At 42.6% G+C, this 11,277-nt stretch overlaps 1 long non-coding RNA gene across 1 annotated transcript; it reads left to right on the top strand.

The window, feature by feature from the left end:
• The first annotated feature begins 7,128 nt into the window (after positions 1-7,128).
• LOC111943992 (uncharacterized) lies at positions 7,129-8,729 on the top strand. Its single transcript, XR_002871125.2, has 2 exons — positions 7,129-7,266; positions 7,408-8,729. It is a non-coding gene; the product is annotated as an uncharacterized LOC111943992 (long non-coding RNA).
• The last annotated feature ends 2,548 nt before the right edge of the window (positions 8,730-11,277 follow it).

The raw sequence follows: 11,277 nt of genomic DNA, 5'->3' as shown, positions 1-11,277 counted from the left end.
CCAGTAATCATCTATTTCCTTCCTACAAGAAACAAGCACTGAATATTCCCCACAGCTTTCTACAGTCCTGAGAAATTAATTTGGCTGACTAGATAGCAAAATCTTTCAAGGTTCCAAATAGCAGTATTGAGATTTATATTGAAGTAATGAAATATTCTGGCTTTAATAGGATTCTTAGTTAAAGCTGAATTTGGACACTGAATTAGAAATTAAATCTTCCTAACTGGTGTGTCCCATGTATGGTTTTCAGCATCTGTTGTGAGGACAGACCATAGGAGCTGGGCCTGTTTAGTCTGGAGAAGACTGAGACGGTATTTCATCAGTTCTTAAAAATACCTCAAAGTAGGTTTTCAGGAAGATGGTGGCAGACTTTTCAGTGGTGCTCAGTGACAGGATGAGGAGTAATGGCTATAAGCTAAAACACAAGAAGATCCACCTCAACACGAGGAGGAACTTCTTTCCATGGAAAGTGGCAGAGCACTGGAACAGACTGCCCAGGGAGGTCCTGATTTCTCCCTCTCTGGAGACATTCCAAACCCACCTGCACACATTCCTGTGTCACCTGCTCAAGGTGACCCTGCCTGGGTAGGGAAGTTGGACTGGATGATCTACAGAGGTCCCTTCCAACCCTGACAGTTCTGTGGTTCTGTCTTTGTAACATAGTTTCTCTAAGGAAAATCACTGGGGGAAAGCATCCCCAGCAGTTTCAGATAGGATACTACCTAGGTCAAAAGGTGATTGGTGTCTTGGGGTGATTTTATGATGATACTTTATTCTCTAATACATCTGATTTATGCCCAGAAATGGCTGTGGTATCTTTAAGATGAACCAGGGGGTGGGGTTGAAACCTGGGCACTGGAACTGGGCACGGGCTCTGTTCGATATCTCTCTGGTGTGCTCCAGACAGCGTGGACCAGGAACACTGCATTGTTACTTTTGTGGGATTGGGGTTTTTTTTGCTTGCTTAAAGCAAGAAGTTTTCCCCCTCCCTTTCCCCTAGCCTGGAGGCTATACTGGGAATCCTCCTGACAGCTTTTTGGATTTTTTCTTCTCTTGAACTGTTTTTGGCTTGGCTTGTTTTCAGTCTGTCCAGGGAACTGGCAGGAGCACCCTGAACCCAAGACTTAGGAAGAGCTGAACCAACACGAGAAAGGACATTAAAATCCACCAATTTTGGCTGCTGTGAAGAGGACACCCACACCAGAAATTCAGCAGGTTTCCCATCTGATTTGCTCCAGGCTGCTACGTGAACTCTTCTTCCCCTTACCGAAGACAAAAGGGACCAGTAGCCATTTTCTGGGCTATGGGGTCCACCCATGTATTTTCCTTCCCCGGGCATTTTTTGGTTTATTTTTGTTCTACTGTGGGTGTGGGTGGAGAGTTAAGTTCTGGGAGTTCATATCTAGCATTTATTCAATCCTTTTCTGTGCATTGCGGGCACATAGCCCACGCCCCCCTGCCCCCTCCTTTTTTTTTTTTTTTATAAACTTTTTTTTTTTTTTTTTTACCCAGTGATATCAATTTCTCTCATTGGCAAAAGAAAAGGGAGGGAGTTACTGAAGCTCTTTTCTCTTTAAAGGAAGTGCTCATTCCAGGGCTTTTTTTCCTGGAATTTGTCTCTAAAACTGAGACAACTGGTCTTTTTAAATGATGCTAATTAATAAATAAAGAGAGAGAAACAGAGGAAGAAACTAGCTGGCACAAGGCAGACACACCTCAGCAGGAGTTGACCAGCACCTGCTGGAAGCAGATACTTGAAATATCTGTGACACTGCTGCTGGTCCAATCAGGCTGTGGTTTTGGTTATTGGTTATTATGGTTATTTTGAGTCCCACACCAAGTCCATCTAACTGTGCCTTAAGCACTACTTCAGGCTATAGGTCTAGGGTGTGTTGCATGCACTGGATCTTTCTTCCATTTAATTAGGATGAGAGGGCTTGGAAGTGTGAAAAACGAGGTTCACTCGCCTAATAAATTTTAAAAGGTTTGTTATAAACAAAAAGACAACAGGAGACAAAGATAAAAAAATATACTAAAGGAAAGGGTTAAAAGTGCCAAGAGCACACCTGGTGCTTTGGAAACACCCTTTATATAGCATTCCTGCCACATGGATTTATGCATATTCAAATTTTTCCAGGAACTGTTCTGCGTGGCCACTCCTCGGGTCCGCCTTTTTAGAGCAGCACATGCATTTGGTTTTAATGTCTCTTATCTTTTTATTTGGGCTGGGTTTCTTTCTTCTACAGGGGGTCAGCGTTGATAGCATCATCAACTATGATCATCATCAACCCCATCATCTGTTCACTGGATGTTATCTTGCTTTGCTCAGGAAGGACCTAACCCTAACGTCTGAAATTCTTCTTCACCTACGCCTAAATTTTAGCAGGAGAAAAAGAAAAAGACAGAGCAAAAGCTATCTAACATTATACATATAGCACTCATCTTAATACTTGCGAAAAGCCAATATCACAATATGTATTTATAACAGAAGAAACAGGCAAAATCCTATTTACCCCGTATGTTGCTCCTCTAGGAAGGTTTATGAAGAAAAGTCTGCATCCCTGCAGCTGCAGAGATGAAAGCAGAGATGATACTGCATAGAGATGAAAGTAAACTCGAGCTATGGCCAGCAGTGCTCCCTGCCTGGGAGGCAACTGAACTCTGGAGTCTTAACTTGACTTTTAGAGTCCCTTGAGAAGAAAACAAAACCAAACCTGTGATAAATCTATTACAGTGCTGGCTTTTGAAATTGTTAAGAGTGAATACTATGTGTTCTATAATGTTGACTTCTGTAAGAGGAGTTCTGCTACAGTTCAGAGTTCTTTTCATGTGAATGTTGTAATACCAATGTTATTGACCAGTTGTTGTAATGTGAGCATTTAACCAGTGAAGGAATCAAAACCTGTTGAATGTATCAAAAAGTAACAAATGACCACAGCTAAGACCACTGCACATGCTCCAAAAAGGTGGGACAGAGGGGTAACTATATTAAAATATTTGAGTATGTATGACATTTATGAATATGTAGTTGGCTGATACAATACCCAGGGTATATAAGGGGTGTTGCTGGGTTCACTGGTGTGTCTCTGGCTCCAGATAAGGACTGAGGGCTGTTCCTTTTGCATTATTGACTTTGTCCCCTGTTGTCCCTTATTAAATTTTCTTTAAATTTTAACAGAGTAGTGGGCTTCATTTCTAACAAACCTAAACCAAAGGAATACTGGGGAAGTGGGGTTTATTTTCCTTTCAACAGCCTTGTCCCTCAACCTGCTTTATGAAAAAGAGCAGGTTTTTTTGTTTTTGTTGTTTTGTTGTTGTTTTTTGTTGTTGATGTTGGTTTTTGTTTGGGTGGGGGATTTTTTACTTTTTTTTTTTTTTTAGTGTGTGTATGTGAACTGACTGCTTCCTGGGGAAGGGCTGGATGCTGTGCTCCCATACCTAGCTGGGATGAAGCTGCAGGCCCAGGGCACTCATTTAGGGCTGCCTGGAGGGAGAACTCCAAACCCTGTGTCTGGCCTGCCCACTGACCTACTGGGGAAAATGTGATTATTAGATCTGTAAGGCATGGATCTGGGAAGCTGATTTAGCATGTGGGTTTAGCACCTGGGGAGTCAGGATGAACTCCCTGGTCTGTTGCCAGGGCAGTCATGACACAGCACTACAAAAGATGATCTTCACCTCCCTTGTTTGCAACAGCATAAAGTCTCCCCAGAAGTGACATAAAAAATGAGCAATAAAAGACTGAGCTGTAACTAGCAAAGTCTTTTTTTAAAATATAATTTATACCCTATTATCTATACAAACTGTTGTAGTACAGTTTTCTTTTGTTTCCCTGGCAAAATAAAAAAAAAAAAAAAAACCACCAAAAAAAAAAAGACACTTGACTGTTTCTGACAATAGAGTTGCTAGAAAATCTGCTGTGAGAGTCTGTGGGCTGCCAAAATTCAGTAGCCAAAAGAGTATTGCAGTCAACAGCCTGCATTTTGCAAAGCTTAAATTTTACATGATTGATTTAAGAAAAGGTGTATAAACCTAGATATAGGTAATGAAATTCTCCATTCATTTCCCCAGGATAAGTGTTATCTTTAAAAAATCCCATAAATGAAGGGAAAGTCAGGAGGAGCAAGCTGATGACAGGCCCCAAAGAAGAGCTTGTCTTCCCCAAGGAGGGTTGTCCAAGCCTCTCTCTGCTGCTTGCCCAGAACAGCCCTAATGCTGCAGTTCTGACCTGGTTCTGAGAAGGTGTCAGGACATCCTCTATCAAAGGTATGTTGACACTGGGGTACACTAAATTTTCATGTGCTCACATAGAGTGGAGCAACTCACAGCCTCTTCTGAGAGGAGGAAGCACCTGGAGCCACAAAAAGATTTCATCCATGATGCAAATTCTATTTACAATCCACAGTTTATCCAGAAACAACCACACCCCTACTCTGACCCTTTCCAATGCATATTCAGTTCCCCAAGCAGAGAACACCTTCCAAAGGGTGTAGGACACACCAACGGAGCCACAAAGTGGAGGGAGAAAATTCTGATTGGCACTGCATAGTACTGGCATATCAACATAAAGAAACATGAAACAGCAGATGGATATAGAGTGTCAGAGACAAAGTCCACCAAAGCCCACCATCCTGCTTCCCATGGCAACCAAAAATGAAAGCCAGGGAAGGGTATAAGGGGTTGCTAGATATCTACTATGTTCCACTCCTGATGTCTCACTTAAAGAAGGACACTGAGATGTTGGAGCATGTCCAGAGAAGGGCAACATAATTGGAGAAGAGTACAAGTCTTGTGAAGATCAGCTGAGGGAGCAGGAGATGTTCAGCCTGGAGAAAAAGGAAGCTTGGGGTACCATATTGCTCTCTACAACTGCTTGAGAGTGTTGTGAGGAGTTAGCCTCTCTTCCCAGGCAATAAGAGGAAATTGCTTCAGGTTGTACCATGGGACATTTAGACGGAATTTAGAAAAAATTTCTTCACTGGAGAGTTGTCAAGCCCTGTCTCAGTCTGCCCAGGGCAGTGGTGGAGTCCCCATCCTTGGAGGGATTTTACAGAGACATAGATGTGGCGGCTGGGGACATGGGTTAGTAGTGGGCTTGGTAGTGCTGGGGGGGCACAGTTGGTGCCAGTGGTCTCAGAAATGTTTTCCAACCTCAACAATTCTGTGTTTCTGTGACTGACTGTATGTCAGCTGGTACTAACCTTGAAGAAGTTTTAACATCCACAGTGCCTGGTTCAGGATGGGCCCATCTAGAACATGGCAGTGCAAGGTGGGGCTTTGATGGGATTCAGAAATGTACACACTCCATATAATAGAAATTACAAAGTAGAATGTGTCTAGCCAAGACAACTGCTACTGGCCTTTACTGACATTTTAATACAGAATCACTTCTGTGGCACAGAATCATTAGAGTGAAACCCACTGCTTTTAGGAGAGTGATATGTCTAATAGTAAACTCTTTAACCAGTAAACTTTAAAATTTTAGACCAGTCTGTAGAAACCTGGCCAAGGTCCAGTTGGCTCCCACCTTGGGACCACATCAGTCAAGAGTAATGGTGACAATAAAATAAAAGGACTGATGCAATGCAATAATCCAAAGCAGAAATACTTTAAGGGCAAAACAACAAACAAGATAATCCGAACAGCAAGTATAGGGTGAACTCCAAAGCCAGGGCCAAGGTAGGCACAAAGTATATGAGAGGTAAATTAGGGGCAGAATCTGAGGGTGAGGGTCCAATAAGAAACAACGATTAGGAATATGCAAAACAATGTGACACACAACAGCCAATCAGAGGGGAGAACTGGGGGACTTTCTAGAACCACAACCTCATAAAGATAGAACTATTTACATGCCTCTTTCCCAGGGGGCAATGCTGGCAGGGTACTGCTGGACCTATGGTAACACTGGCCTAAAGACCAGACTCCTATAGTTCTAGGTTAATATTTATGATCTGATCAATCCCAACACCAGTCCTGCCAAAGGGCTGAGTCATTCATTTTGAGCATGACTTTGATAAAATAATACAATGTTTAAACATAGTGATTAAGAAACATTTTGCAAATCATAATGGTTATTTTGTGGATTCCCCAAAACTCCCACATCCTCTAGTCTTCTGGCCATATTAAAGTATCAGGATTCTGTACATTTATAGATAAATTGCTGCTGGTCTCATGATTAAGCTAAACAATGTAAATGCAGATTGAAGGTGGCTTCAGCTTTCAAATCTGAACTCCAGACAGAAAAGTAATCTGTGGCAGTAAATGGCATTTTGGACTTCTCCCTGTAGAACCACATTTATGGAATGGCTGATTGTTGCCATCAGGAAAGTCAGTTCAGGACCTCTGGCCAACAAACCAATATGATTGTGCAGAAGCCATTTATTGCTTACCTTATACACTTATTTATAGATTCTGTAACTACTCTTCACATGAAAACACATCTTTTCATTGGTGCCCCTGTCCTGTCCACGCGCTCTGCATGCACCCCTCAGGGCACAGGACTGGTTACAGCCCAGGTGTTCAACTGCCCTCTGTTATCTGGCTCTTGTGGTTTTCTTCCTTTTCAGCCTCTTGTTTCTTATTTTTAGAACAGGTTATATCTCAGCAACCTTGATAAATTCCAGAGGGTCTGATAAGAAACTCTATAGATAGTTTGGCTGGTGCACACTATGGCCCAAGCTGTTCAGATGCATTGCTACAGATTGTCACAGTTACAGAAGACCAGCCTGTGCACACCTAGCCTCAGATCCTGGTGGAGGGAATGGGCTGTAGCTCAGTGAGCTCTCATGCCCCACTCTCCCCTCTTGCTACCCCAAGCTAAAATCTGTAGATCACTTCTGCCTTTGCAGCAAAACCACATGAAACCCATTCTGTGAAGATGTCTGTGATTTCACAGCTGCCCCTGGGACCGAAGAAATATACAGAGCCTATGAACACAGGCAGTGTCCACCCTTCCCACCACACTTTAGGAAGCCAGTTTGCTTGCCTGTCTCTCCTGAAGTGTGGGTTCAGTCCCATGCCCACCTACCAAGTTGGGTCCATTCACTGTACCATAATGAAGAGATTCAGCTCTTTGTGACTTCAGGGTATGAAGAATAAGTTAATCTCATCACAGTTTCTATTTTCTAGTGGCAAGCCCAGTGACAGGGACCTTCCTCAGCATATGCAGCAGAAGATGGCTCAGGCCTTCAAGAGGTCACAAACCTGCTTGTCCCACTTTCTGCAGCACAGCAGCTGGCTACACAGTGAGATGACTCTTCAGCACAGGTAAGGAGGGCCTTCTGCTCAGCTTGTGCCATCTCATGGCTGCAAGCTAACTGAGCCTGGGAGTTAAAAAGGAGACTAAGAAGGTTCCTGTAAGGTAGTCATAAACAGTGAGCAAAAACCTTAATTTTATTTTATGAGCAGAAGAGTAGACTTCGCACAATTTTTGGAAGGAGGAGACATACAAACCTACTTTCTGGAAAGGATTCATTGCCCTACTTTGAGGAAGCAGAGACAGAGCTCTGAAGCCCTGAGGATATGACATAAACACTCATATTCTCTGTTTTTCTTACTGGATTTCTCTAAAGGACTTTCCAATCATTATCCTGACTGTAAGACCTCATCTGAAGCTTGGGAACCAAACACATTAAAAAAACCAAAACAAAACAACCCACAGCTTTTATGTACATCAGTATTCCATTGATCTACCTAAAACTGTGGGCCCTAGCACATGGCTTTGATAGCTGTGTGTGAGAGCTGTAACATGTTTAGTTTAAAGAAGGGGCATTCTGCAGCTTTCACACTCCTATGCATTCAAAACATGCTTGAGCAATGCAAGATCCTGAGACTTTAATACATTATGCATTCTTATCTGCCTCTATTTCAAGACCTTGAAGGTCCACTCACATCTCACTTTCAAGTGCTCAGCTTCAGTCACATAGACACAGCCTGCTTGTGATTCTGTGGTTGGGCAGACACTGGTCAGATTAGTCCCATCTATCAGCAGCACAAATTAAATCCCTAATGCTGCTGTGGCTGACACAAAAGAGCAAAACATTATATTGGACTTTTCTGATAATAAAATTTCTCCTTAAAAATCCTGTGGCACTTGCATAACACACTTGTTTCTGTGTCAGAAATCTTACCAAGTTAGCACACCTAAAATACGTATTTGTTCAAAATTCAGTGCCTGTGTGCAGGTAAGACAACAGGAGGCAGGTTTTAGACTCAGAAAGCATCATAGATATCTTCTTTTTCCCCAGTAATTTCCCTTTCTTAGCCCTACAGTATGTAAAAACACAAACAGCTAATACCTAATCAAACAATTTCTCTTGCTTTTTGTGAAGAAAGATGGAAAATGTTACTATTATTTCTATTTTTAAATAATTTGGAGCTCTTTGAGGTCTGTAGCTCCACAGAGCTTTATAAAATACACAAAATTCCCATTATGTTAGGCTTTCATATTTAAAATTCAAATTTAACAACTTTCAAATTCAACAACTAACAAAATTCAAATTTACACAACTCAAGAAACATTGCAAGTCAAAGGCCATAATAAAAACAGTCTAATATCTCACAGTCAACCTCATTAAAAACAAAGATGTCTCACTCTAAAATGATAATAAGCACTAAATATATGCACAGTGTAAGTCAGTGTTAGCCAAATGGCATTTTAAATGGCTCCATATGGTTTGACTAGACTATTTTGTAATGTACACAATAAAGTCTTCAACATATTGCTGAGGTATAATGAATGTTTCCTTCAGTTTTACAGTGTTGCAACCTAATTAGATCGGAAAGGTTATACCATGGAGAGAGTTCCTAGCACAGAGGGAATAAACCTGAAGCCTTGGGAGGCAGGGTGCTGGGGGGTGCTGATAGGGTCATCTTACCTTATACTGATAAGGTCAAAACCTTGTCCTGTGGCGGTGATTGGCTATTTCTCCCCAGGTAACCCTAGGTATTGTGAAGCTCACAACACCCCTGGGTCTTTGGAAGCTGCCCCTCAGACCATGTGGTGTCTCTATGAACATTGACTCTATCTTGGGCAATTCTATCAAACCTGTCCCATTATTATCGCCAGCTGGACTGGTCCTGGATCACAAAGAGCTGACTATGATAGCAGACTGTGGCGGTTTGGCATTTAGGAAAAACAATAGAAAACACCCACAGAAGTGATGGCTCTGAGAGGGGCTGCTGGGAGTTTCTTCTCTGCCTGAGATCAGGCCAATAGCTAGCCAGTTTTAAGAACTGACAGCATTTTGGACCACTGAAAAGTAAGATCACCTTTGTGAATGCCGGGGTTGGAGCTCCAGTGTGGCTGACTCGCTCCCCTGCCTGGCCTGTGTGGCCTGGGGGAATGGGGAGGAGGCCAGGCTGGACTCCAGCAGCTCCAAATCCAGGTGGGGATGGAAAATGAGGAGCTTGGATTCTGCTGTGGCCCCTGGCCCTGGGCTGGGGCGAGCCACAACAGCTGACATCTCACCCCATGGCCTGCACAGATGGCTCCAGACTGAGACAGTGGCTGAAAAATGTCCACTGCCTTCCAGTGCTGCCAAGCTGAAATCTGACACCATAAATACCTGGTCTCAGTTTGGGCCAGATTTTAACCCTTTCACTACACAGATGAGACCTGCAGACTTAATCCCCTCTACAGAAAGGGGAAAGCAAGAGTGATCAACATGTAAAGAGACAACATGAAACATCCAGGTCAGTAAGAGAAAAATGTCAAGCCTCAGATGGAAGGAGAATGAGAAGATGTTTTAATAAGCTGAAATATTCTTTTAGTGGAGCCGTGGAGATGGACAATAATGTTCTGAAAAACTTCTTTAATTCCTGAAAGAGTACTGGGGGGAAGGAACTATTCAAACTGTAGACCTGAGCAAAGGTAAACTGATGAAGCTAAGCATATAGCGGAGTAGCTGTGATCCCATGAGATGCTGGAACAGAGAAAGAAGTGAGAGTTATGAAGACCCTTTGCCCCCAGGGAGAAAAGAAGAAAACCTCTGTTCCCAGAGATGATCACAGAGACAGATGAAGAGAACCTTTGCCTTTGAATAACTCATCCTTAAAATAACACCCCTTGAGTTCATGGCCCATGAACACCCCTCAGAGTGAAAATGTGAGGAAAGCATGATGGCACAGTTTTTTCTGGGCGGCTGCCAGGCATGAAAATGAAAAGCCATGAGAAAACTATTTTACTTGTGGAGAATTCTCCATGGAATGACAAGAGAACTCTCATGTAGAAACTGATAAAAAGACTATTGTATAGTTGGTACTGTGTTAATATCCCAAGTTTTGTCTCTGTATTGTCAGTTGAGAAAGAAAAATGTTGGGTGGGGGTGAGGAGGAAAGGTTTCTGGTGGTTTTATTCTTGTTTCTTATTCTTGTAGTTCTGTTAATAAACTTTCTTTATTCCTTTTAAGCTTTAAGCCTGTTTTGCCTTTCTCCTAATCCATATCTCACAGCAAGAGTAAGTACTCTGGTGATTTTTAGCTAGTGCTAAAACCACCACACAGACTATTAAACAACTCAAGAACAAACTCTGGCTTCATTAACACAATCCTATACATTTTTTAATAACTCCTCTTTGATTATATGTGGGGGCTCCAGAGTCAAGTACAGTAATGGCATGGAAGGAGGCCTCTAATGTATGAAGTTAAAGCATAAAGAAAAGGTTTTCCCCCAATATAAGAATAGAAGGAAGAAATTTTTACCCATAGTTCTTTGCACCTCCATTTCACTGTACCCCAGATGTATGTACCCAGTTGGCCTGTAGGTCATCTCTTCCATTTTTATCTTCTATTCTTCCCCTAGAAAGTTCTCCCTTCCCTGTTTCCCCATTGGCCCCAGTTTGCTGCAGTGCTCTGCCCCTGTTATCCCATTGGCTCTCCCTCTCCTTGACCCCACCTATGCACCACTTTACCCTGTTCCTATTGGACCCTGACCCTTGGATCCACCCCCTCAAACCCATATATAACCCTGGATCCTCCCTTGTTCCCTGTCTGTGTTCCTGGACCCCTTCAGTGTGTGTCTGTAATAAACCCCACAGGAACTCCATACAAGGACCCTTCCTGACTCTCTGCCGTTGCTTATCTATTTGTGGCGTGCTTCTGAGTGTGTGTGTGAGTGTGATTTCAGCCTTTCCAGACACCTCCCTCCCTGGAGTTGCTTTCAGAAAGGTAGCATCACCTTATCATCACCACCCGACATTTATACACTTATACAATTATATTTCTCCAACCTGGCTGCAGACCATGTCAACTGAAAACTCTTTGAAAGTAGCTTTTTTTA

Source organism: Cyanistes caeruleus, chromosome 3, assembly GCF_971803275.1.
Source record: "Cyanistes caeruleus chromosome 3, bCyaCae1.hap1.1, whole genome shotgun sequence".
Lineage (NCBI taxonomy): Eukaryota > Metazoa > Chordata > Aves > Passeriformes > Paridae > Cyanistes > Cyanistes caeruleus.
This window is presented reverse-complemented; position numbering and strand designations above follow the sequence as displayed.